The sequence below is a fragment of the Pseudochaenichthys georgianus genome, chromosome 13, assembly GCF_902827115.2.
Source record: "Pseudochaenichthys georgianus chromosome 13, fPseGeo1.2, whole genome shotgun sequence".
NCBI classification, from domain to species: domain Eukaryota; kingdom Metazoa; phylum Chordata; class Actinopteri; order Perciformes; family Channichthyidae; genus Pseudochaenichthys; species Pseudochaenichthys georgianus.
Genome location: NC_047515.1, coordinates 15,759,386 through 15,785,778, shown reverse-complemented (window position 1 = coordinate 15,785,778; position 26,393 = coordinate 15,759,386).

Genomic DNA, 26,393 nt, shown 5'->3' with positions numbered 1-26,393 from the left:
TTTATGTGATATGAAATCGGAAAACATTAAAAAAAATAATAATAATACTTTATTCCGAGTGTTCTTGCTTTTCTCTTTCAAAGTCATCACATAACGGCATTGTAATACACGGTTCGGCTGCATTAAATATTAAATATCTGCCCTAGATATGTATTTATAGAGCCCTGATCAGAAGACCTTTTGACAAACTGGAAGAGATGCCGCCAAAACTGAATACGTGACGTGAACCATAAATATATCAACAATTAAACAACATCTTCCATTTCTTTTCACACAATACGTCTCCTTGCAGTATCAACACTAATTCGGCTGACTTTTATATTTGATCCAATTAGTAGATAGTCTGTATTTACACCATAACGGTGCACAGCTGATAGAAAGGGACTTTTTTGTAGTTTTTAAAGATATTACTGATTTTCTGAACTACCTTTCCAACTCCTCATGCAGTTGACTGTTACAGGTCTATACAGGTTCATGGTACAATGCATAAGCTTCACATCGAGAGACTGAAACTGTATTTTCCTTTACCGTTCTGTTTTAAACTCACAATAAAGTGAATAGTCATATTATGTACGATATTATTATGTTTTATTAACTAGACCACTGGTCTAAACCGCACCTCCTAGTGGTTAAAGCACGTTATTGAATGTAGTTGTTGAATAAGTTATATTTATTTAGTTATTGATGAAAACATTTAAATATTAAGAGTAGCCTACATACAAAATAGGGGTCAATGATAGAAATATAGAATGGAAAATATCTGGAAGATACTGTAGTGATCTCTACAATAAAACAGTTTAGTGCAGGACGTCCAAAGATATTAACAGGAGGATGTGCAAAACAGACAAACTGATAAGGCTGAATTGTGTAACTAAAGTCTGATTTAAGGGTTGTTTATATTTCACATCATTAATCAGAATCTGCAAAGTAACAAAAATAAATGTAGTAGAGTAAAAATACCAGGTTAACCTCTGAATTGTAGTGGAGTAGAACAAAGTAGTACATGCTGCTGTAACAAAAACATTTCCCAACTTGGGATCAATAAAGTATCTTATCTTAAGATGATCGATGGCTACTGCCATATTTGCTAAATGTGCATCTGAACCTTGACAAGTGCATGTTTCAGGCTTATCAATTAACAACAGGAGGGGTCACAAACATAAGACCAGCTGTCATGTGGTATTAATGCTACCCATTATGGACACAAGCAATTTTCACCCATGTATTAATTATATGTTTTAAATTTCATAACACCAATGTGTTTCGTGTCCCCTAAACCTCCAGGGATGTATACAGTTTAATACTGGCAACTTCTAATTGTGGGAAATACGAAAACGTCTTTTAAAACTACATTTCCCAGTAGAGACGTGCCATAGAACATGTTGCGAAACACACAATAGCCAGCAAGTGTAATTCTGGGGGGGAGGGCCGGGCTGGACCCGTCCAAGTCCAGTTTTGGATAGTCTGGCGTGGTTCCATTCCATTTCAAAGAGCTTTGACGCTCAGCGTAACCTTGTCGCACTGCCACTCCAATATACAATCACAGAGCTTGAGGGCTAATCACGGGGTTTGTAAAGCAAGGCGGATGTTGTAGTCCCAAACGATAGCTGGGGATTCTGGGTAGTGTAGTGTCTTCGGAAACTCTGTAGTGTCTAAACTCCGAAAAAACAATTTGTTTCTCCGAATCGAAGGTTAAAAACACAAAAGCATTGTACACAATTTAAACCAATCAATATTGTGTAATTAACAAGGATAAACTGATGTTTTTTAGTGGATGACTAATGGAGATATCACTGCGTAATCATTTGACAGTGTGGGGAATACTTCCGGTTTTATTATGAAAACTTCGAGACCGGAAATACTGTTTTCACCCACTTTACATGGAAGTTGCCCCATATACACGTTCTCCTGGCGAGACCTCAAATCATCTTCGTATATCTATCAAACTGTAGATCCTACACATCCACTGGACGTGGATTATAAAAGTACAATATACACTTCTCGCTAGAAATCTAATAAAAAAGCATTTTAATGGCCAAACTATTCCACAATTTAGGATTTTCCAGAGAGGGTTATTTGTGAATAAACGACCCTCCAGAGCGTTTGCAATCGACAGGAGCATGTTGTTTCTTACACGACCACTAGAGGGGCTACACTTTAAAACGTGTCTCTGGGTCGTATTTAGCTGCTGAACAATCGACCTATATGGTCGTTTTTTGTAGGAGGACAGGCTGGAAATGAATGCAGTCACCCATTCAGAATATATTCATTTAGGTAATTTCTCTTTTTTCCCTTTTTCAAAAATAGCACAATACAATTGAAGGAAGAGGACATTTTCAAGGAGTTTAGCGACGTAATTAAAAATCTTGAAATAAAATAAAATCCACGGGCACAGGACAAAAGCAGTTACATTTTGAAGCATATTGCAGTTTTGGCCACACCCCAATAAATAATATCTTGCAACGTTCAGCATGGATAGGTGCTGAGAGCAATGGCATGGGAAAAGGATTGTGTAACATTTGAGAAGTGGCTTCTGCTCTTCACTTAACCAGTTCAAATATTGTATGGAACCTGCAAAACAGATGAGAAGGTACACTAAAACTTGCACGGTTGTGAATGACAAAATCTGTCCACATGCATTTAAACACTAGGCAAAGTACTCAAAAGCACCTCTGTGTGTCTTCAGGACCACATTGCCATGACGACACACATATGCAGACTCAATAGGTGAAAACAATACGCGTTGCTTTAGCAGCTGTTAATAATGGCTCTGAATTCGCTAAGAGTCACAGTTTAAAAAGTATGCAGTTACCTAATTCATTATCTCTTATGCGCTAACCTATTATTTAATGTGCTTCAAAAGGACATGAATATCGCCTTCATCAGTGACCGGTCCACCCCAGGATCTGACCATACGATGGCAACCATCGTAGTCGAGGGAAACAAATGAATGAGCAAGCATTCTGCGTTAAATGGGTTCATACTGTTTGAACTAATGACTGTCGGCAGTGTAAACATCTTTGTTACATCTTTTGTCAAATGTATGTGTGTGATCTGCAGATTGGTGGCCATTGAGAGTTTGTTTCTGTAGTTTTACAAAAACTTTACAGATTTTACATATCTGCCACTGGTTTTAAACATGCAAAGGCCTCTAACTTCGATGTGATGGCAGCATTTATTTGCTGTGTCCCCATTTCCCATGGTAATATGGCTAATGTGTTTATTTATTATTTGTGGGGCATTTTAAATGTGTGTTATTTATCTTTTTTTTCAAGATTGAAATGAAGCTCAGCGCAAGTTCTTTCAGGAAGACTGGGTGTATATACATTCACTCCGCAGCTGCATATAATCAGCTCATCACAGGTGTTCTCTTTAACCTATTACATTTCACCTCATTCTCCAGCAGCCAATCAACGTGCTGCAGCCAAACTATAACATGGCTCTCCTCTCTCCTGCAGTCAGCTGTGATTTCAGGTGTTCATGCACCTTATCATATGGCATGTGTCAATAAATGTTCAAACTAAATGAATTCTCTCCTGATTGAAATATCATGTGTTGAAATAAACAACTGCAGTTCAAAATAAAAAGTGAATTGATTAATATTTTTGTTGTGGAATCAATTAATTTCTTTCTTTAAAGGCAAAAACATGAAAAAGCTAAAAAAAAAAACTATTGAATACAATATATTTGGAGCAACTTAATTTATAAATGGTTGTCAACTTAAAAACTTGTGTTCACAATGATGGTAATTAAGTACATACAACTTAAAATTCCTTTTAAATCATGTGGTAAAACTAGTCGGAACAACTTAATCTTTTGAGTAATCAACTTCAAAACTTGTGTTTATGCTACCAATTATTAAGTAAGTGGTAATTAAAAACACCTCTGATTGTAGAAGAAAAGCCTTCTCAATTCAAATAACTGTGTTGCTTTAAGACAATTTCATTAGAACTTGTTTTAATGCATTTGTTTTTAGAGTGTACGAGCCAGTTAAATCCAGTGTTTCTGACACATACATCTTTTAAAATGTCAGTGCTCCACTGGGAAATAACACCTGCTCTCTAAAGCTTTGTACAGCTTGAACTTTAACAACCTGTTATAATGAGAGCTTGATGTTCTTTCCTCATCCCTGTAAGAATGTTTGCTATTGACGGCTAATGAGAATACAATGTCATCCATTTATGGCCTTATTGTTGGGACATTGGGAAGTGCTATCCGTTTGATAATGGATTTTCTGTACTAAAGATCATGCAATTCAGCACTCTATGGATGTCAGTATATGCTGCAAAATTATGAACTCCTCAAATATGTTGTCTGGTGGAGATGCATGCACCTCCGGCATTTTTAGCATTAAATATACACAACCAGCCTTTACGTAGTTTGCCATGTCATGATTACCTCTCTGAAGAACCAGCACCTTACCGTGGTAGAGAGGTTTGTGTGCCCTGATGAACCTGGGGGCTGTGTTGTCTGGAACCTTGTGTTCCTGGTAGGGTCTCCCATGGCAAATTGGTCTCAGGCAAGGGGCCAGACTAAGATTGGTTCAAAAGACCTCATGAAAAGAAAAACAAGAAGTGAGGATACCCGGCCCGGAGGAAGCCCGGGGTCCCCTTCTGGAGCCAGGCCCAGAAGGAGGACTCGTCGGCGAGCGTCTGGTGGCCGGGCTTGCCACGGAGCCCGGCCGGGCCCAGCCCGAAAAGGCAACGTGGGCAACACCTCCGCTTCTCTGTCCCGCGGGCCCACCACCTACGGGAAACATCGATGGGGTCGGGTGCGCTGCCAGACGGGTGGCAGTGAAAGCGGAGGGTCTCGACGGACCAGACCCGGGCGGCAGAAGCTGGCTTTGGGGACGTGGAACGTCACCTCTCTGGGGGGGAAGGAGCCGGAGCTTGTGTGGGAGGTGGAGCGGTACCAGTTGGATCTGGTTGGGCTCACCTCTACGCACAGCGTCGGCTCTGGAACCTTACTTCTGGATAGGGGTTGGACTCTATTCTTCTCCGGAGTTGCTCAAGGTGTGAGGCGCCGGGCGGGTGTGGGGATACTCACAAGTCCCCGGTTAGGTGCTTCGTTGTTGGAGTTTACCCCAGTGGACGAGAGGGTCGCCTCCCTACGCCTGCGGGTTATGGGGGGGAAAACTCTGACTGTTGTGTGTGCTTATGCACCCAACAGCAGTTCAGAGTATTCGGCCTTCTTGGAGACCCTGGAAAGAGTCCTGTATGGGGCTCCTGAAGGGGACTCCTTAGTCTTGCTGGGAGACTTCAACGCACATGTGGGCAATGATGGAGACACTTGGAGGGGCGTGATTGGGAGGAACGGCCCCCCTGATCTGAACCGGAGTGGTGGTTTGTTACTGGACTTCTGTGCTAGTCATGGATTGGCCATAACAAACACCATGTTCGAACATAAGGATGCTCATAAGTGTACGTGGTACCAGAGCACCCTAGGCAGAAGGTCCATGATCGATTTCGTTATCGTATCATCGGACCTGAGGCCGTATGTTTTGGACACTCGGGTAAAGAGAGGGGCGGAGTTGTCAACTGATCACCATCTGGTGGTGAGTTGGGTCGAGTGGCGGGGGAAGCCTCTGGATAGACCTGGTAAGCCCAAACGTGTAGTTCGGGTGAACTGGGAACGTCTGGAGGAGGCCCAAGTTCAGGAGGCCTTCAACTCACACCTCCGGCGGAGCTTTTCGGGCATTCCTGTGGAGGTTGGGGACATTGAACCAGAGTGGTCGGTGTTCAAAGCCTCTATTGCCGAAGCCGCGGTGGGGAGCTGTGGTCTCAAGGTCTTAGGTGCCTCAAGGGGCGGTAACCCTCGAACCTCCTGGTGGACACCGGTGGTCAGGGAAGCCGTCCGACTGAAGAAGGAGGCCTTCAGGGATTTGTTATCCCGGGGGACTCCCGAAGCAGTTGCAAGGTACCGACAGGCCCGAAGGGCAGCAGCCTCATCCGTGGCCGAGGCAAAGCAGCGGGTGTGGGAGAAGTTCGGAGAAGACATGGAGAAGGACTTTCGGGCGGCACCAAAGTTGTTCTGGAAAACTGTCCGACACCTCAGGAGGGGGAAGCAGGGAACCATCCAAGCTGTGTACAGTAAGGATGGGACGTTGTTGACCTCAACTGATGGAGTGTTGGGACGTTGGAAGGAACACTTTGAGGAACTCCTGAACCCGACAACTCCGCCCTCTATGTTAGAGGCAGAGCTGGAGTATGACGGGGGATCAACGCCAATCTCCCGGGGGGAGGTCACTGAGGTCGTCAAACAACTCCACAGTGGCAAAGCCCCGGGGGTGGATGAGATCCGCCCGGAAATGCTGAAGGCTCTGGGTGTTGAGGGACTGTCATGGTTGACACGTCTCATCAACGTTGCGTGGAAGTCGGAAACGGTACCGAAGGAGTGGCAGACCGGGGTGGTGGTCCCCCTTTTCAAAAAGGGGGATCAGAGGGTGTGTGCCAATTACAGAGGCATCAGACTACTCAGCCTCCCCGGGAAAGTTTACTCCAAGGTACTCGAAAGGAGGGTCAGGCCGATTGTCGAACCTCAGATTGAGGAGGAACAATGCGGATTCCGTCCTGGTCGTGGAACGACGGATCAGCTTTTTACTCTCGCAAGGATCCTGGAGGGGGCCTGGGAGTACGCTTATCCGGTCTACATGTGTTTTGTAGACTTGGAGAAGGCGTATGACCGGGTTCCCAGGGAGTTACTGTGGGAGGTGCTGCGGGAGTATGGGGTGAGGGGGTCTCTACTCAGGGCCATCCAATCTCTGTACTCCCAAAGCGAGAGCTGTGTCCGGGTCCTCGGCAGTAAGTCGGACCCATTTCCGGTGAGGGTTGGCCTCCGCCAGGGCTGCGCTTTGTCACCAATCCTGTTTGTAATATACATGGATCGGATTTCGAGGCGTAGTCGTGGGGGGGGGGGGGGGGGGTCTGCAGTTCGGTGGACTAAGGATTGCACCACTGCTTTTTGCAGATGATGTGGTTCTGATGGCTTCATCGGTCTGCGACCTTCAGCACTCACTGGATCGGTTCGCAACCGAGTGTGAAGCGGCTGGGATGAGGATCAGCACCTCCAAATCTGAGGCCATGGTTCTCAGCAGGAAACCGATGGACTGTCCACTCCAAGTAGGGAATGAGTCCTTACCCCAAGTGAAGGAGTTCAAGTATCTCGGGGTCTTGTTCTCGAGTGAGGGATCAATGGAGCGTGAGATGGGCCGGAGAATCGGAGCAGCGGGAGCGGTATTGCAGTCGCTTTACCGCACCGTTGTGACGAAAAGGGAGCTGAGCCGGAAGGCAAAGCTCTCTGTCTACCGGGCCATTTTCGTTCCTACCCTCACCTATGGTCATGAAGGATGGGTCATGACCGAAAGAACGAGATCGCGGATACAAGCGGCCGAGATGGGTTTCCTCCGCCGGGTGGCTGGTGTCTCCCTTAGAGATAAGGTGAGAAGTTCGGTCATCAGGGAGGGACTCGGAGTTGAGCCGCTCCTCCTTCGCGTCGAAAGAAGCCAGTTGAGGTGGTTCGGGCACCTAGTTAGGATGCCACCTGGGCGCCTCCCTAGGGAGGTGTTCCAGGCACGTCCAGCTGGGAAGAGACCAAGGGGTAGACCTAGGACCAGGTGGAGGGATTATATCTCTTCGCTGGCCTGGGAGCGCCTTGGGATCCCCCAGTCAGAGCTGGTTGATGTCGCCAGGGAAAAGAAAGTTTGGGGCTCTCTGCTGGAACTGCTACCCCCGCGACCCGACCACGGATAAGCGGGAGAAGATGGATGGATGGATGGAACCAGCCTTTACGTAGTTTGCCATGTCATGATTGCTGTACATGCAGGTTCCGACGGTGTCATGTCTAGGAAACTAATAGTGAAAGTTTATTCTTTATGTTAGTTTTGTCATGTCCCTTTGCCCCGTGCTTTATGTTTTTCCCCGCCCTGATTGTTTCCACCTGTGTCCCCTTTACCTGTGTATATATTGTGGTAGCTTCCTCCTGTTCATTGTCAGTTCGTTGTCTTACTATGACCCACGTTCCTGATTACCTCACGGACTTCCCACGGATCTACCTCATTGATCACTTGCTAGTTTTCCTCGAAAGAGTATATTTGTTTTCCTTGTTTTGATTACTGTGCTAAATTCCAGTAAAGTCTTTATTTTTGAAAACACTATCTGAGTCGTGCAATTGAGTTCATGCCTCAGAGTCTCTCCTTGACAGTACGAACTGACCATTAAAATGAACTCAGCTGACTCAGACCAGCTAAAGAACGCCATCCGCTCTCAGGGACAACGTCTTGGGCAACAAGAAGAGCAGATGGCCGCCATACAGCACGGAGTGCAGCACCTATCCAACAGCCACGGGGAACTACAATCATCGGTGACAACCCAGGTGAATCTGCTGGCAGCTGAGGTCCAGCGTGTGCTCACTCACCTGCAGGCTGCTTCTCCTCCCACGACTCCCCCGGTTCCGGCGGCGACCGGTTCCCATCCCAACCGGTCTACTGAGCCGCACAGTACTTCCATGCGTCTGGCTCCACCCGAAAAGTACTCCGGAGACTCGGAGGGCTGCCGGACGTTCATTGTGTAGTGTGAGTTACACTATCACCACCAACCGGCTGCTTTTCCCACGGACAATTCCAAAGTGGCTTTCATGATCTCCCATCTCTCCGGCCGAGCAGCAGCGTGGGCTACGGCAGAGTGGTCCCGAGGCTCCCCCATCTGCGGGTCTCTGGAAAACTTCATAGACACTATGAGAAAGATCTTCAATCAAACCACGCCGGGCAGGGAAGCAGCTCGGGCTCTGATTAAGCTGAAACAACATCAGCGGAGTGTGGCTGACTACGCCATCGAGTTCCGGACTATGGCAGCCGATAGCGGCTGGAACTCCGCTGCATTGTTTGACGCTTTTGTCAGCGGTCTCTCGGATTCCCTACAAGACCAGCTGGCGCCTCTCGATCTGCCCGCTGACTTGGACTCTGTCATATCCATGGCAATACGGATAGACAATCGTTTGACGGAGAGGAGAAGGAATAAATCCAAGGATGCGGTTGATCCGCCTCCCCAGAGGAGACGCTTGCCGCTGGATACTACTTCTTCTTGGAGGCCCCGTCACCCCTCACCTGCGTTCCGGACAACAGCGCCCCCTGGCTCCGTGGAGGAGCCAATGCAGTTGGGCCGCGCCAAGCTTTCGATGGCAGAACGTCAGCGTCGATTAAAGGAGGGTCTGTGCTTCTACTGCGGGCAGCGCGGACATCCACAAGCGGCTTGTCCGGTAAAAGAGGAGGCTCACCAATAAAGAGGAGTACGTTGGTGAGCCGGATCTCTTCCTCTGACTTTCCTCCTCGCACCCTGACCCGCATCCAGGTAAAAATCAGAGACAATGTGGTTACTCATGGTGCACTCATTGACTCAGGGGCAGACGAAAGTCTGATGGATTGGGGTTTAGTTAAAAGATTGGACATAAAAACTAAACCTCTACCCCAGCCTCTTGAAGCGAGTGCTCTCGATGGGCGGCTGTTGTTTAAAGTGACTCACCAAACAGAGCCTTTAGAAATAAGATGTGATGATAACCATCACGAGACAATGTCATTTCACTTGTTTAATTCAGCCCAACATCCACTCATTTTGGGGTTTCCCTGGTTGAAACTTCATAACCCTCACATTGATTGGCAATCTGGGAGGGTGGAGGGGTGGGGAAATAATTGCAGAGATCACTGTGTTAAGCAGGTAGCGGAGATTGACAGAAGAGGTAACACTGGGAGGGTTAGGCAGGGAACTATCCCAGAAATATATTTTCCTGATGTTCTTGCAGTCCCTTCCTGCTACCACGATTTAAGTGAAGTATTCAGTAAATCCAAGGCTCTGACTCTTCCGCCTCACCGCCCCTATGACTGTGCTATCGACCTGATTGCTGGGTCTACAATTCCTAAGGGTCGACTATATGCTATTTCAGGACCTGAGAAAGAGGCCATGAAGGACTATATTGATGCCTCCCTCAAAACAGGCCTTATTCGCCCTTCCTCATCACCAGCAGGAGCGGGGTTTTTTTTTGTTGGGAAAAAGGATGGGTCTCTTAGGCCCTGTATTGACTACTCACCTCTCAATGACATTACGGTTAAAAACCGGTACCCCCTTCCTCTCATCTCGTCAGCCTTCGAGCAGCTTCAGGGAGCCAAGGTTTTCACCAAGTTAGACCTGCGTAACGCTTATCATTTAGTCAGGATCAGGGAGGGCGATGAATGGAAGACGGGTTTCAACACCCCTTCAGGCCACTATGAATACCGTGTAATGCCATTTGGATTATCAAATGTTCCTGCTGTGTTCCAGGCTATGATCAACGACGTGTTGAGAGAGTTTCTGAACCGTTTCGTTTTTGTATATCTTGACGACATTCTGATCTACTCCCCTGACCTTGACACCCATAAACAACATGTCTGCCAGGCTCTACAAGAGCTGCTCAAGAATAGGTTGTTTGTCAAAGCAGAAAAATGCGAATTCCATGCAGAGACAGTCACTTTCTTGGGCTTCATCATTTCGCCAGGTCAGGTTAGGATGGACCCAGAGAAGGTTAGCGCAGTAGCTTGTTGGCCTACCCCTGACTCTCGTAAGAAAGTGCAGCAGTTTTTAGGCTTTGCAAATTTTTACAGACGTTTTGTGCGGAGGTTCAGTGCTATTGCAGCCCCTCTTCATGTCCTCACGTCCCCTCAAGTGCCTTTTTTGTGGTCTCCTCAGGCTGAGGAGGCTTTTTCTCGGCTTAAAGGAATGTTCACCTCTGCTCCCATACTCACCTTGCCGGACACCACTCGTCAGTTTGTGGTAGAAGTGGATGCCTCCAACGAAGGGGTGGGAGCGGTCCTCTCCCAGCGACTACAGAAGGACAACAAACTTCACCCCTGCGCTTTCCTGTCCAGGAAGCTCTCCCCAGCAGAGAGAAATTACGACGTGGGAAACCGTGAGTTGCTGGCCGTGAAGCTGGCACTGGAAGAGTGGAGGCATTGGTTGGAGGGAGCCGAGCATCCTTTCGTGGTTTGGACCGATCACAAAAACTTGGAGTATATAAGAAAGGCCAAAAGACTGAACTCCCGCCAGGCTAGGTGGACCTTGTTTTTCAACCGTTTTGACTTTGTTCTTTCCTTCAGGCCGGGGTCTCAGAATGTCAAGCCTGACGCTCTGTCCCGTCTGTTTGACCCTGTGCCTGCAGTCAAGGAGCCGGAACCCATCATCCAATTAAACCGGGTGGTAGGAGCGCTGACTTGGTCAGTAGAGAAGGAGGTAATACGAGCTAATGCTGGAGCTCCTGCACCAAGGGGTTGCCCGCCTAACCGGCTTTTCGTTCAGGAGGCCGAGCGACCACAGGTGATCCACTGGGCTCACACTTTGCTGCTCACCTGTCACCCTGGAGTCAAGAGAAATATGTTCATCATAAAACAACGTTTCTGGTGGACATCCATGGAGAAGGAGGTGAAGGAGTATGTGGAGGCGTGCCCTGTCTGCGCTCGAAACAAGACCTCTTCCAGGGCGCGAATAGGACTATTACAACCACTCCCTATTCCCAACAGACCCTGGTCAGAGATCTCCATGGACTTCGTCACTGGCCTGCCCCTCTCTAGAGGTAAAACCACAGTTCTTACGGTAGTGGACCGTTTTTCAAAAATGACACATTTCATTGCTCTGCCCAAGATGCCCTCAGCGAAGGAAACGGCTGAGGTCATGATGCATAATGTGTTTCGGCTTCATGGTTTCCCAAAGGATATTGTCTCCGACCGGGGCCCCCAGTTTGTGTCACGCTTCTGGAAGGAGTTCTGCTGCCTCATCGGTGCCACGGTCAGTCTCTCGTCAGGATACCATCCGGAGTCTAACGGCCAGACAGAGCGCCTAAATCAAGAACTGGGGACCTGTTTGCGCTGCTTGGTGTCCCAGAATCCATCCTCCTGGAGCGAGCACCTCACCTGGGTTGAGTATGCGCACAACATCCTCCCTACTTCTGCCACGGGCCTGTCCCCATTTCACTGTGTTTATGGCTACCAGCCGCCACTGTTCCCAGCCACGGAGAGGGAGGTCACGGTCCCGTCTGCCCACGCGCTGGTCAGGCGTTGTCGGCGCGTGTGGGCTGCGGCTAGGAAGATCCTCTGCAGGAATTCACAACTGGTGAAAAGAGCAGCAGACCGAAAACGCCGACCAGCTCCTGTATACCAGCCAGGCCAAAAAGTCTGGCTTTCTACACGAGACCTTCCCCTCCACGTACTCTCCCGTAAATTGGCTCCCCGGTTTGTGGGTCCTTTTCCCGTCACCAAGGTCATCAACCCGGTTTCAGTGAGACTACGGCTTCCCAGGTCCATGAAGGTACATCCCACCTTCCATGTAGGGAAACTAAAACCCTTGAAGGAGAGCGCTATGGTTCCCACCGCCAAACCCCCCCCGCCCCCCCGGATGATTGATGGAGGTCCGGTTTACACCGTCAAGAAGATATTGGCTAGTCGGAAAAGGGGTAGAGGGCGACAGCTACTGGTTGACTGGAAGGGTTATGGTCCTGAGGAGCGGATATGGATTCCTTCCCGCTTCGTCATAGATAAAAGCCTCATTGAGGATTTTGACCGCCTCAACTCAGAGGAGCCTGGGCCGTCAGGAGCCGTCCCTAGAAGGGGGGGTACTGTCATGTCTAGGAAACTAATAGTGAAAGTTTATTCTTTATGTTAGTTTTGTCATGTCCCTTTGCCCTGTGCTTTATGTTTTTCCCCGCCCTGATTGTTTCCACCTGTGTCCCCTTTACCTGTGTATATATTGTGGTAGCTTCCTCCTGTTCATTGTCAGTTCGTTGTCTTACTATGACCCACGTTCCTGATTACCTCACGGACTTCCCACGGATCTACCTCATTGATCACTTGCTAGTTTTCCTCGAAAGAGTATATTTGTTTTCCTTGTTTTGATTACTGTGCTAAATTCCAGTAAAGTCTTTATTTTTGAAAACACTATCTGAGTCGTGCAATTGAGTTCATGCCTCAGAGTCTCTCCTTGACAGACGGCTGCTTTCCAATACAATTGAATGCCATATGTTCCTCTAATCTGATCTGCTATCTACACTAAAAATGTGTTCTTTATATCAGCCATATGCTGCCAACAAGTTGAGGCATCAGTCAGCTGGATGAGTGACAGTAAAATCAAAAGTGATTCGGCTGTGTGTGGCAATGTCACAGACTGAGCTGAAGGCAAACCAAGCCTCTTTAGTAACATTAGGCCTTAAACAGCCAGAACACAGGGAGTATTACAATTGGCTTCATCAGATGTTCATGAAACCATTCGCATTTTTCTATAAAGGATATCAATGCCGCTGAGAAATACCTTTCGAAAAGGTTTAATTAGTTGACTTGTATGTCATTATTAAAATTCCAAGAAAAGCAACTAGAACAGGTACAAATTCTGTGAACATTGATACACATGATAATGCATCATACAGCATACCTCTGATTAACAGATGAAATAATTTGAAACACATATACTCTATAAAAATGTGGGCTTCCCAAAGATATCATTTTGTTTTAGGGCTATGGCTAATGCATCACTCCATGACTATTGCATCTCTTTGATAATCTTAGGGGAATTAACAAAGTGTTTTAAAAAACAATTGAGTTGTCCAGCAGTGGGGCAGCAGGGTGAGTACAAATATTGGATTTAATCATGGTTCACCCCAGTGCTGGACTGGGATAATAATGGTGCATTTCCACTGCAGGGCCTCGCACAGCTTTGTACGGTATAGTTAGGCCTTGGTAGGCCAGGCTCACTTTATGCTGCGTTTCCATTACAGTTTAGTAGCCGGGGCAGTAACTATGGTAACGCAGTGTAGGCGGAGCCAGGGGCATCTTCAATGCGAACAACAAAATCAACATCAGCCGTTAGCTGTTAGCACTCAGAGCGCACAGCTCCTCATATCTGTTCAGAAACTAGACAAAAGTTAAACAAGTACAAACCACAGACTGTCTGTGTCATGGCGAATACAGTCGCTTATTTATGTCTGTATAGGCCGTTGTTGTGAGTGTGGACGGTCGGAGCATATACAGCGTTAGCTTAGCCGATCTCCATTCAGAAAACACGCATTTTAAAAGGTTTTTCACCTGCCGTCTGTCTGCAGACTTGTCAAAGCATTCATTCATGGTTTGTACTGACCGGTATCAGTATGTTGTTACTTCGGCATCATTTTGAAACGTGTGTTACAATTAAATCACGGTAAAATATGCTCATTTTGTTGTTGTTGTATCCTCACAGAGCTCCGCTTGGTACGCGGTTAGCATCGAGGAAACGTTCAGAGCCCTGGCGGACAATGCTGCGGCTCGGTAGGACCGTTCAGTCATGGTCGACTGGAATCGGTCCGCCTTCGCTGGCAGCGTGGGGTTCCTGCTTGGTGACGGGACCAGCCTCGGTAGGAGGTGGGCTGCCACCAGCGGTTCCATAGGCGGTATGCGGAGCAGGCCGAGCCTCTCCATACCGTCACAGTCAAGGGAGGAGGCACCCTGGATTGGGGCCTTGTTGCTAAAGGGCCGGTCTCTCCACGAGACCGACACCTCATCCAACATCTCCGGGAAGACCGGAAGGAGCTGCCTCTTCGTCCTCGTTGTTTGGGGGAAATGTTTCCCCTCGTAACGGGACCTGGAGGTCTCCTTGGCCATTTCGGGCCACGGGATATCTAGCCTGGACGCAGTGCGCTGACACACGGCCTGCAGGTCCATGCTTAGACAGGGCGAAGCTGGTGTGCTATCGCCCGGGAGAGCAGCCATCGCTCCCGGCTTTGCAGCCTGAGCCGATGACATGAAGATGTCGTCTTCCTGCTCATCCGAGTCAGACAGGAGGAACTCAGAGGTATCCTCTTCGTCCTCCATGTAGTCTAACTCTAGGACATCTTCCACGGGTGAAACCATGGTGAGGTCCAGCCGGGAGCCCCAGCTTGGTAAAGCGTGGGGCCCCGTTCCGGTTCTGCGGCTGCCGCTGTCCACGAGCCTCCGAGTTCCTGACTCCTCTGGTGTGAGGGAGAGAGGCGTCCATCTTATACGCTGCGTGGCGTGAAGAGGACCCGCTCTTAACAGGTACGTCGAGAGAAAAAATAGTTCCCAACCTGTCTTTAATCCGTAGAAAAAGGACGGTGTGGGTCCTTTTTCTCAAAGAATATTACCTGGTGTGGTAATATCCTTTTAATCCTTGTTCTCCTTCGTGGAAGAAAAAAGTAAAAAATCCGTCCTCGCTACCGTGGTGTTGGCAGTGAGGGAAAAAACAAGCTAGCAGCAGGTGTGTTGCTAGCTTGAACAATCAAAACCTTACCTTAATTCCTGAGGAAGAATGGCGAGGTTGATTATAATACTAACTGGTGTGTTAGTACTATACTCTTCTGCGAGGCAGAATAGGGTAGCCGGCTAACGCCCGTCGACCGAAATTAGCTTTGGTTCAGTCTGTGGACTGTTAAGCTAGCCCGGCTACCATTAGAGATGTGCTCTGAAGCGAGAAGAGGTGTTTGAATGACGCATGCGTCGTGGCGCAGGCTACTTATAGGGGGTGATTTCCCCTGACGTTGACGTCAAGATCACCAGCCAATCAGGATTGGCGTAATGAGATTGATGCTTCTGTTTGCTCCGCGATGAGGCGCATCCCATAGTGAGACATCGAACGGAGTGTTACTCTGAGACTGGGGTTACGTAAGTAACCTATAGGTTTTTTTTTGTGCCATTCTGCTGGATTTATTTGTCAATATGTATACTACCCAAAAATAAACATATGGACATGGGTTACTAATATTTCAAATCTATTTAGGAACCTATTCATGTGAACATATTTTAAGTGGGGGTGGACATCAAATCCTAGGGGGTCCGGGGGCATGCCCCCCCCGGTAAGATTTTTTATTTTATTTTGGAGTTAAATGCATCAATCTGGTGCATTTTGAGGGGGAAATAAAGAGATAGATCTATGGAAACACCTATATGAAACAGAACTGTATACATTTAAATAATCATAAAATCATAAGGACATGGCCATAAGCAATAACATACCATATCCAATATGAAAAAACATTGAAACTTGTTTATTTATTTGTTTTTGGTTCATTTATACAGTAGTTGTGAGTGTGTCTCCTGTCTCCCTCCTCTCCCCCTGCTCCTCTTTGAGGCAGAAGCAAAGACTAGTTTTAGCTCTCAACAAGTTTTAAAAGTGTATCTTACCTTTTTTCACCCAGTTAACATTTTGTTATTATTATTCATGCATATTTTACTCTCCCTCAAATGGAAATATGTGTTTACATAAATGGTGACCGAACCGTTTGAGACCCACAGAGATAACTTAGACTAAGTGAACTATCTAAACACTCAGAGAGTCCATTACCTCACCTGAGCTGTAGTTATCAGTCTCTCAGTCTTACTGGAGAGGACTCTCCTCCACCTTGTTGTTGAAACAGCTACTTATATCCGTTAGCGCAGCTAGCTAGCACCAGATGCTAACAACAACAATACACGTAACCGGTGTGCACGCTCTCTCTCTCTCGCTCGCTCGCGCCACACATACACACCCTCCCGAGCTTGAATGACACACAGAGACCAATCTAGGGCTTTAGTGTATGATCTGTATGAAAGTGGCCATGTCGGCAGGCCACATCATGTAGACAGCCAGGCACCCTCTGTGAGGCAGAGTCAGACCCACATTTGCGCAGCGTTACGTTCACATTACATACAACAACAACAAAAATCCTCAGGCCAACAGGCCACTTAACAGGCCAGGCCTGGTTCACCGATAAGCATTATACCGTTTTGATATCCCAAATTACCTTTAAAGATGCAATCCTATTATGGATAATAGGTACAAAAATGAAAAAACGATGTTGTATATGCAATTTAGGGATTTTAAGATTCACCGATTCGCATCGGTGCACCACCATAAACGTTCAAGATCCGAGTGCACCGGTTGAAAGAGTGCACATCGGCTACAGTTTGGGTTGAACTCGCGATGCATCGATTGTAGCGTCTTTGCATCGGTAAAAAACGATTCATTCATATAATATCCTCTCATCCTGTCAGCACTCAGCAGAGACGATCTTTGATCTTTGCTTCGCCACTATGGAGAACGAGAGTCTCAGTTATCAACACACATGGACGTCGAGGAGAAAGAGAAACACAGCGTACCGAAAAATACCTACAAATCAAACATTTGGCAACACTTCGGATTTTTCAAGAAAGACGGTCAACTTGAAAAATCGCTCGCAAATTGTAAACGATGCCGTGCGGCTTTAAAGTACACAAGTAGTACGAGGAACTTAGCGGCGCACATAAAGAGGCGACATGGGGTCTGCGGCTGAAAGGTAAAACCTGAAAGTTAGACATATGAGTTAAATCACTCAGTGAGGTGTTCTGTCAGAGAGAGTGGTGTTTAGTTTACAGCAGCCAATGACTGCCAATAATAGTTTAAATGTCTTCCTTACAATTGTGACCCGCTCTATCGAAATCAGTCGGAAGTCGCAACGGCTCATTTCAAAATAAACGTGGATTTGCGTAAACAACTATTTTTTCGGGGTTCGAGTGTTTTGTTTGATTTTAAATAAACAAAGTCTTGGCTTTCAGAATATGAAACTTTTATTTCCAAAATCACACGATAAATACATGTTTGAAGCTTGTAAAGGGATGAAGACAGGCACCTCTCATTCGCAATCTGCTCTTCCGCAGCGCCGCCCCCCTCCCTCCGGCTGACATTATGAATGTACACGTATAGTAATCATAAATAACACGGCAGGGTCCGTTACAGTTTGTTTTCATCTGATTTCAAATAAACAAAGTCTTGGCTTTCAGAATATTAAACTTGTTTCAGCAAATTCAGATGATAAATACAACTTTGAAGCTTGTAATGGCATAATTACAAGCGGAGAACGGAGTAACTTAACGTCACAGCAGGCATAACAACAGCTGGTGTTTCTCGTGAGGGTTTTCCCTGGGAAACAAACACAATACACACAAATGCAAAATTACACACACACGTATACACACACGTATACACACACACACACACACACACACACACACACACACACACACTCGCGAGCTTCCAGTAATCCAAACAAAAATATCTTCCCTCCGTAGTATTTTGATAATTTGCTCCGCTAATAATCAATCAGATCGATGGATTCCAGAGAAGAGAAAACTTTGAAGGCCTTTTTCTCAAAATTATGACTCTGTGACAGTCATAATATAATGTGACATATTTTGCTTAATATTTGGAGTAGAACAACAATCCTGATATCATTAGAAAGCTAGGAATCTCCTCTTTCCAAATGTGTATACAACTCAAAATGTGTCTTCGGGTCAATGCGACTGATTTCGATAGAGCAGGTCGGCTACTTATAGGGGGTGATTTCCCCTGACGTTGACGTCAAGATCACCAGCCAATCAGGATTGGCGTAATGAGATTGATGCTTCTGTTTGCTCCGCGATGAGGCGCATCCCATAGTGAGACATCGAACGGAGTGTTACTCTGAGACTGGGGTTACGTAAGTAACCTATAGGTTTTTTTTTGTGCCATTCTGCTGGATTTATTTGTCAATATTTATACTACCCAAAAATAAACATATGGACATGGGTTACTAATATTTCAAATCTATTTAGGAACCTATTCATGTGAACATATTTTAAGTGGGGGTGGACATCAAATCCTAGGGGGTCCGGGGGCATGCCCCCCCCGGTAAGATTTTTTATTTTATTTTGGAGTTAAATGCATCAATCTGGTGCATTTTGAGGGGGAAATAAAGAGATAGATCTATGGAAACACCTATATGAAACAGAACTGTATACATTTAAATAATCATAAAATCATAAGGACATGGCCATAAGCAATAACATACCATATCCAATATGAAAAAACATTGAAACTTGTTTATTTATTTGTTTTTGGTTCATTTATACAGTAGTTGTGAGTGTGTCTCCTGTCTCCCTCCTCTCCCCCTGCTCCTCTTTGAGGCAGAAGCAAAGACTAGTTTTAGCTCTCAACAAGTTTTAAAAGTGTATCTTACCTTTTTTCACCCAGTTAACATTTTGTTATTATTATTCATGCATATTTTACTCTCCCTCAAATGGAAATATGTGTTTACATAAATGGTGACCGAACCGTTTGAGACCCACAGAGATAACTTAGACTAAGTTAACTATCTAAACACTCAGAGAGTCCATTACCTCACCTGAGCTGTAGTTATCAGTCTCTCAGTCTTACTGGAGAGGACTCTCCTCCACCTTGTTGTTGAAACAGCTACTTATATCCGTTAGCGCAGCTAGCTAGCACCAGATGCTAACAACAACAATACACGTAACCGGTGTGCACGCTCTCTCTCTCTCGCTCGCTCGCGCCACACATACACACCCTCCCGAGCTTGAATGACACACAGAGACCAATCTAGGGCTTTAGTGTATGATCTGTATGAAAGTGGCCATGTCGGCAGGCCACATCATGTAGACAGCCAGGCACCCTCTGTGAGGCAGAGTCAGACCCACATTTGCGCAGCGTTACGTTCACATTACATACAACAACAACAAAAATCCTCAGGCCAACAGGCCACTTAACAGGCCAGGCCTGGTTCACCGATAAGCATTATACCGTTTTGATATCCCAAATTACCTTTAAAGATGCAATCCTATTATGGATAATAGGTACAAAAATGAAAAAACGATGTTGTATATGCAATTTAGGGATTTTAAGATTCACCGATTCGCATCGGTGCACCACCATAAACGTTCAAGATCCGAGTGCACCGGTTGAAAGAGTGCACATCGGCTACAGTTTGGGTTGAACTCGCGATGCATCGATTGTAGCGTCTTTGCATCGGTAAAAAACGATTCATTCATATAATATCCTCTCATCCTGTCAGCACTCAGCAGAGACGATCTTTGATCTTTGCTTCGCCACTATGGAGAACGAGAGTCTCAGTTATCAACACACATGGACGTCGAGGAGAAAGAGAAACACAGTGTACCGAAAAATACCTACAAATCAAACATTTGGCAACACTTCGGATTTTTCAAGAAAGACGGTCAACTTGAAAAATCGCTCGCAAATTGTAAACGATGCCGTGCGGCTTTAAAGTACACAAGTAGTATGAGGAACTTAGCGGCGCACATAAAGAGGCGACATGGGGTCTGCGGCTGAAAAGTAAAACCTGAAAGTTAGACATATGAGTTAAATCACTCAGTGAGGTGTTCTGTCAGAGAGAGTGGTGTTTAGTTTACAGCAGCCAATGACTGCCAATAATAGTTTAAATGTCTTCCTTACAATTGTGACCCGCTCTATCGAAATCAGTCGGAAGTCGCAACGGCTCATTTCAAAATAAACGTGGATTTGCGTAAACAACTATTTTTTCGGGGTTCGGGTGTTTTGTTTGATTTTAAATAAACAAAGTCTTGGCTTTCAGAATATGAAACTTTTATTTCCAAAATCACACGATAAATACATGTTTGAAGCTTGTAAAGGGATGAAGACAGGCACCTCTCATTCGCAATCTGCTCTTCCGCAGCGCCGCCCCCCTCCCTCCGGCTGACATTATGAATGTACACGTATAGTAATCATAAATAACACGGCAGGGTCCGTTACAGTTTGTTTTCATCTGATTTCAAATAAACAAAGTCTTGGCTTTCAGAATATTAAACTTGTTTCAGCAAATTCAGATGATAAATACAACTTTGAAGCTTGTAATGGCATAATTACAAGCGGAGAACGGAGTAACTTAATGTCACAGCAGGCATAACAACAGCTGGTGTTTCTCGTGAGGGTTTTCCCTGGGAAACAAACACAATACACACAAATGCAAAATTACACACACACGTATACACACACGTATACACACACACACACACACACACACACACACACACACACCACTCGCGAGCTTCCAGTAATCCAAACAAAAATATCTTCCCTCCGTAGTATTTTGATAATTTGCTCTGCTAATAATCAATCAGATCGATGGATTCCAGAGAAGAGAAAACTTTGAAGGCCTTTTTCTCAAAATTATGACTCTGTGACAGTCATAATATAATGTGACATATTTTGCTTAATATTTGGAGTAGAACAACAATCCAGATATCATTAGAAAGCTAGGAATCTCCTCTTTCCAAATGTGTATACAACTCAAAATGTGTCTTCGGGTCAATGCGACTGATTTCGATAGAGCAGGTCACAATTGTAAGCAGTTATGAAATACCTGTTTGTGGAAGGTTATTTGTATTTGTTATTGTTCATATAGAAACCACTGCTTTCTGCTCACTGGTGAGTTAGCCTATGGCAGTGGTTCTCAAAGTGGGGGGCGCAGAGGCATGACAGGGGGGGCACGAGAGACCAGGGGGAAAAATGGTGATTAAAGATTAAAAAGAAAAAAAATCATATTTTGAAAAATGATTGATTGAAAATAATATGATACAGTTCGATTACGTCTGGGTCTCTGTGTTTCATTAAAGCTCGGCTCTGTGTGTGTGTGGACAACACACTCTCACTCCCTAAGCGTCCAATAGCGACGTTTGGTCAGTGTCTGTGGCGTCCAATTGTGACGCTCCTAGGCTCCTTCAGCGTCATAAAGGGACGCAAATAGCTTTCAACTGATTGCAATGTATTCCCATCTGCGTCGGGATTTGACGCTCATGGAAGCACGGCATTCGTGTATGTCGGCTGCCCTTAAAGGAAATGTGAGTGTCCATTCCCATTGGATAACGGAGAATTGTACACCCGGAAGTATGTATTCCTCTTACTGTCAATTAATTTTACAGTGATATCTGCACTACTCATCGACTAAAAAACACCAGATTATCCTTGTTAATTACACAACATTGATTGGTTTAAATTGTGTGCAATGCTTTTGTATTTTTCCCCTTCGATTCGGAGAAACAAATATTTTTTCGGAGTAAAGGATGGCAGAAGACACTACACTACCCAGAATCCCCAGCTATCGTTTGGACTACACGATGTGCTCTGTTTGACAAACCCCGTTTTTTTCACCATTCATTCCGATGGCTGGCGTCTATGTCACATGATCTTCAAATTTCTCCCTGCAGAAAAAGAAAACATGGCCATACTTCGTTTTATTCTGGGTGGGAAATGCCTATTTTAAAGTTAGTTTGGCCATTAAAATGCGTTTTGATGTCATTTGATGCGAGAAATATGAGTTGTTATTTCAGATTATATGTGCAGTGGATGTACATGATCTTTAGTTTGCTAGTTATTATGAAGATTACTTCAGGAAATCGCGACGTTTTCATTGTTACCAAGGTGGTTGCTAGGGACGCTGCTATCGATATTATTTCTGTTATGTTGTGTAACTGTTTAATGGTGTTATCTTTATTGCTACCCCCTTCCCCGTCAATGTATAGTGTTGGTCCACAGCGCAAACATATTAGTTTAACAAAATCCGCATCTAAAGATAGCCTACGTTATTTTCCCCTGTGCAATTCCAGTCTCACATCTCACAGCACATCGTCATTAACAAATACCGGAAACAGACCGAAAACATTTAAAAAAAAAAATAATAATACTTTATTCCGAGTGTGCTTGCTTTTCTGTTTGAAAGTCATCACATAACGGCATTGTAATACACGGTTCGGCTGCATTACATATTACATATCTGCCGTAGTTCTGTATTTATTGAGCCCTGATGAGAAGACCTCAGACGAACATGAGGAACTGAAAACGTGACGTGGATCATAAATATATCAGCCATTAAACAACATCTTACATTTCTTTTCACACAATACGTCTCCTTGCAGTATCAACACTAATTCGGCTCACTTTTATATTTGATCCAATTGGTAGATAGGCTGTATTTACACCATAAAGGTGCACAGCTGATATAAAGGGACACCTGGTGGTTAAAGCATGTTATTGAATTTAATTATTATTTATTATTAGATATTAATACGATCCCTATAAAGTATATTCATTACTCGTTATTCTCTACTAATAGTTAATTAAAGACTGTATATAATGACTATTTTGCACATCCCTTTCAATATTTCAAGATTTTCTAAGGTTTATTGACATATCATATAGGCCTACACAACTGTGGTGTAGTTCTGCACTGAATGAAAAACTTGGGTTGCAGGTTCCTGCAACATTAGTGCATTACAAGACATCTATCAATATTTGTGCATACCTCCAGCAATGTTAACTATGTTGAAGCACTTATTTTAACTGATATTATACATATGTATTATACTCTTATAAGATGTATGTAGATATTTCATCTCCGTCCTTGTCAGGTATTGAACAATCAATAAATAAAGAACACAGAATTGTTGAATATAAAACACAGAATTTGTGTGATTATACTAAATCATTTTCAAATAAACACAACTGCTTATTTAACTGTTACACATGCTGATGTAACGCAAATGTTCCAACTTGGGATCAATAAAGTATATCTTATCTTATCCGGTAACTGCTAGAATTCACTTCAAGACACTGGTACTTGCGTACCATGCTGCGAATGGATCTGGCCCTTCCTACATCCAGGACATGGTTAAACCGTACACCCCAGCGCGTGCACTTCGCTCTGCATCAGCCAAACGACTCGCTGCACCCTCGCTGCGAGGGGGACCCAAGTTCCCATCAGCAAAAACACGTGGGTTTGCTATCCTGGCTCCAAAATGGTGGAATGAGCTCCCCATTGAAATCAGGACAGCAGAAAGCTTACACACCTTCCGGCGCAGACTGAAAACTCATCTCTTTCGACTCCACTTCGAGTGATAGAATGACTAACAAAGACCTGCTAATAGAGCACTTCTATACTAATAAAGGACTGGCTTATCTAAAGCCAGTTGAGTAGCACTTGAAATGATTGGCTCTATGAAACCTGATGTACTTATATGATTCTGTTTTCCTCAAGGTTGTGTCTTCCTGGTCGAATGTACTTATTGTAAGTCGCTTTGGATAAAAGCGTCAGCTAAATGCAATGTAATGTAATGTAATCTTAAGCTGATCGATGGCTACTGCCATATTTGCAAAATGTGCCTCTGAACCTTGACAAGTGCATGTTTCAGGCTTATCAATTAATGTAATGTAATGTTATCACAGGGGTCACAAACATAAGACCAGCTGTTAAATAAAGCTATTCTGACCTTAGCTGGCATGTGGGTATATATAGAAATACTGCCCATAATGGGCACAAGCAATTTTCACCCATATATTAATTATATGTTTTAAATGTGAGTGTTTCCTGTCCCCTAAACCTCCAGGGATGTACACAGTTTAATACTGGCAACTTCTTATTATGGGAAATACGAAAACGTCTTTTAAAACTACAACTCCCAGTAGAGACGTGCCATAGAGAATATGTTGCGAAACAGAATAGCCAGCATGTGTAGTTCTGGGGACGGGGTGGGGGAGGGGGGACGCGGTGGACCCGTTCAAATCCAGTTTTGGACAGTCTGCCGAAATAACCTCAAAATCACAAATTGTGGTTCCATCCCATTTCAAGTGCTGTTCGAGAATCGGCTTAACCCTCGGAGCACACTCTCCAATCACAGAGCTCGAGGACTATCACGGGGTTTGTCAAACAGAGCACATGGTGTAGTCCAAACGATAGCTGGGGATTCTGGGTAGTGTAGTGTCTTCTGCCAGCCTTTACTCCGAAAAAATATTTGTTTCTCCGAATCGAAGGGGAAAAATACAAAAGCATTGCACACAATTTAAGCCAATCAATGTTGTGTAATTAACAAGGATAATCTGGTGTTTTTTAGTCGATGAGTAGTGCAGATATCCCTGTAAAATCAATCGACAGTAAGGGGAATACTTACTTCCGGGTGTACAATTCTCCGTTATCCAATGGGAATGGACGCTCACATTACCTTTAAGGGCAGCCGACACAAACGAATGCCGTGCTTCCATGAGCGTCAAATCCTGACGCAGATGGGAATACATTGCAATCAGTTGAAAGCTATTTGCGTCCCTTTATGACGCTGAAGGAGCCTAGGAGCGTCACAAATGGACGCCACGGACACTGACCAAACGTCGCTATTGGACGCTTAGGGAGTGAGAGTGTGTTGGTGTGGAACGAGCCATTTTGTGTGCGTGCGCGAGAGAGAGAGAGAGTGCACCAGTACTGGAGATCGTTGTTGTTAGCTTCTGGTGCTCGCGAGCTACGCTAACGGATATAAGGAGTTCTATTTCGTCCCTACTGACCGCCAGAGGCGGTGCTTTAGCACTGGATATGTCCATCGCGCGCATGCGCAGCTCGAGTACCAATAACAACAAAGTCACCTGTGACCCACGTGACACCGGCTATATCATCCGGTATTGTCAGAGGATCTGTTCCTTTCATCTTCTTGCTGCGCGAGGGTACCGTGGCTACGTTTTTGTAGCCTACAGCGTTCAGGTTTGAACGTTTGATCTGAGGGATTTCTCTGCAAACAGCTGGCCGCGTGCAGCTTCGCGACTGACAGTCGGAGCTACGGGTCGTTAAACGCGTCCTCCAGGAGCTGTGGCCGGCTGTGCGCTGTGCAGAGCCTCGACAGACAGGTTTGTGTCAGCTTGTTGCTGGTGATGGTTGTGTTTCCACACCCTCTCCCAGCCAAGTTGTCCTGATTACCGTCTTATTGTTTGTGGCTTAGACTTTCTGGTGACGACAGTGTTCCCGCTTCCTCTCCCATAAAGTTGCCCTTATGCTCTTTTGAAAGTTCTGCTTGTGGCGTTGTGCCCGAGCTATCATTAGCCTCCTGCCTCGGCCGCTTCTGGCGGTCAGTGGGGACGAAATTCGAGCATCTGAGGGAGGTTCTCACGGTAAACGCCTGCATGAGCTGTAGCCGCATGCCTCGGGTGCTCAGAGTGGCTAGAATCACTGAGGTGGAACGTCTGGCAGCAGCCAACAGACGCCTCTCCTTGTCACGTCCTCCTCCAGATCAATTCGGCCGTTCCCGGCGACTTGAGGGAGCGATGGCTATGTGTGCTCCCCCCAATAGAAGGACTAGAAACAGGCTGTCCTCTAAAGTGGATCGGCTAGCTGCCGATAGGGGCATGATGAAGTCGCCTCTTGGCCCTTCAGCCTGGGCCCGGTGTAGGGGCTGCTAGCGGGCCGCCTTAACCCCCCCCCCCCCCCTCCTTCGGTTGGCGCCCCTCCTTCGGTTGGCGCCCCTCCTTCGGCTGACGCCCCTCCTTCGGTTGACGGAGAGTCCTCCGTGGCGTACCAGTCGAGCCAGGGGAGCTGTTTAGATCAGCTGCCCTGGAGGCACTGGAGCGTGCCGCCCAAGCTAGGCAGACCAGGCAGCAGCACTCGGGTCCTCGCAGACCTGTGCCCACTCCCAGCAGGCCCAGGGGCCGCTCTAGCAGCCGCACTCAGCCGCCGGATTACAGGGGTGGTCTGCAGAGGTCTTAGCGGCCCACTCAACCGCCTCCCAATGACTTTCGTGCCCCATGTCGCCCGCCTTCCAG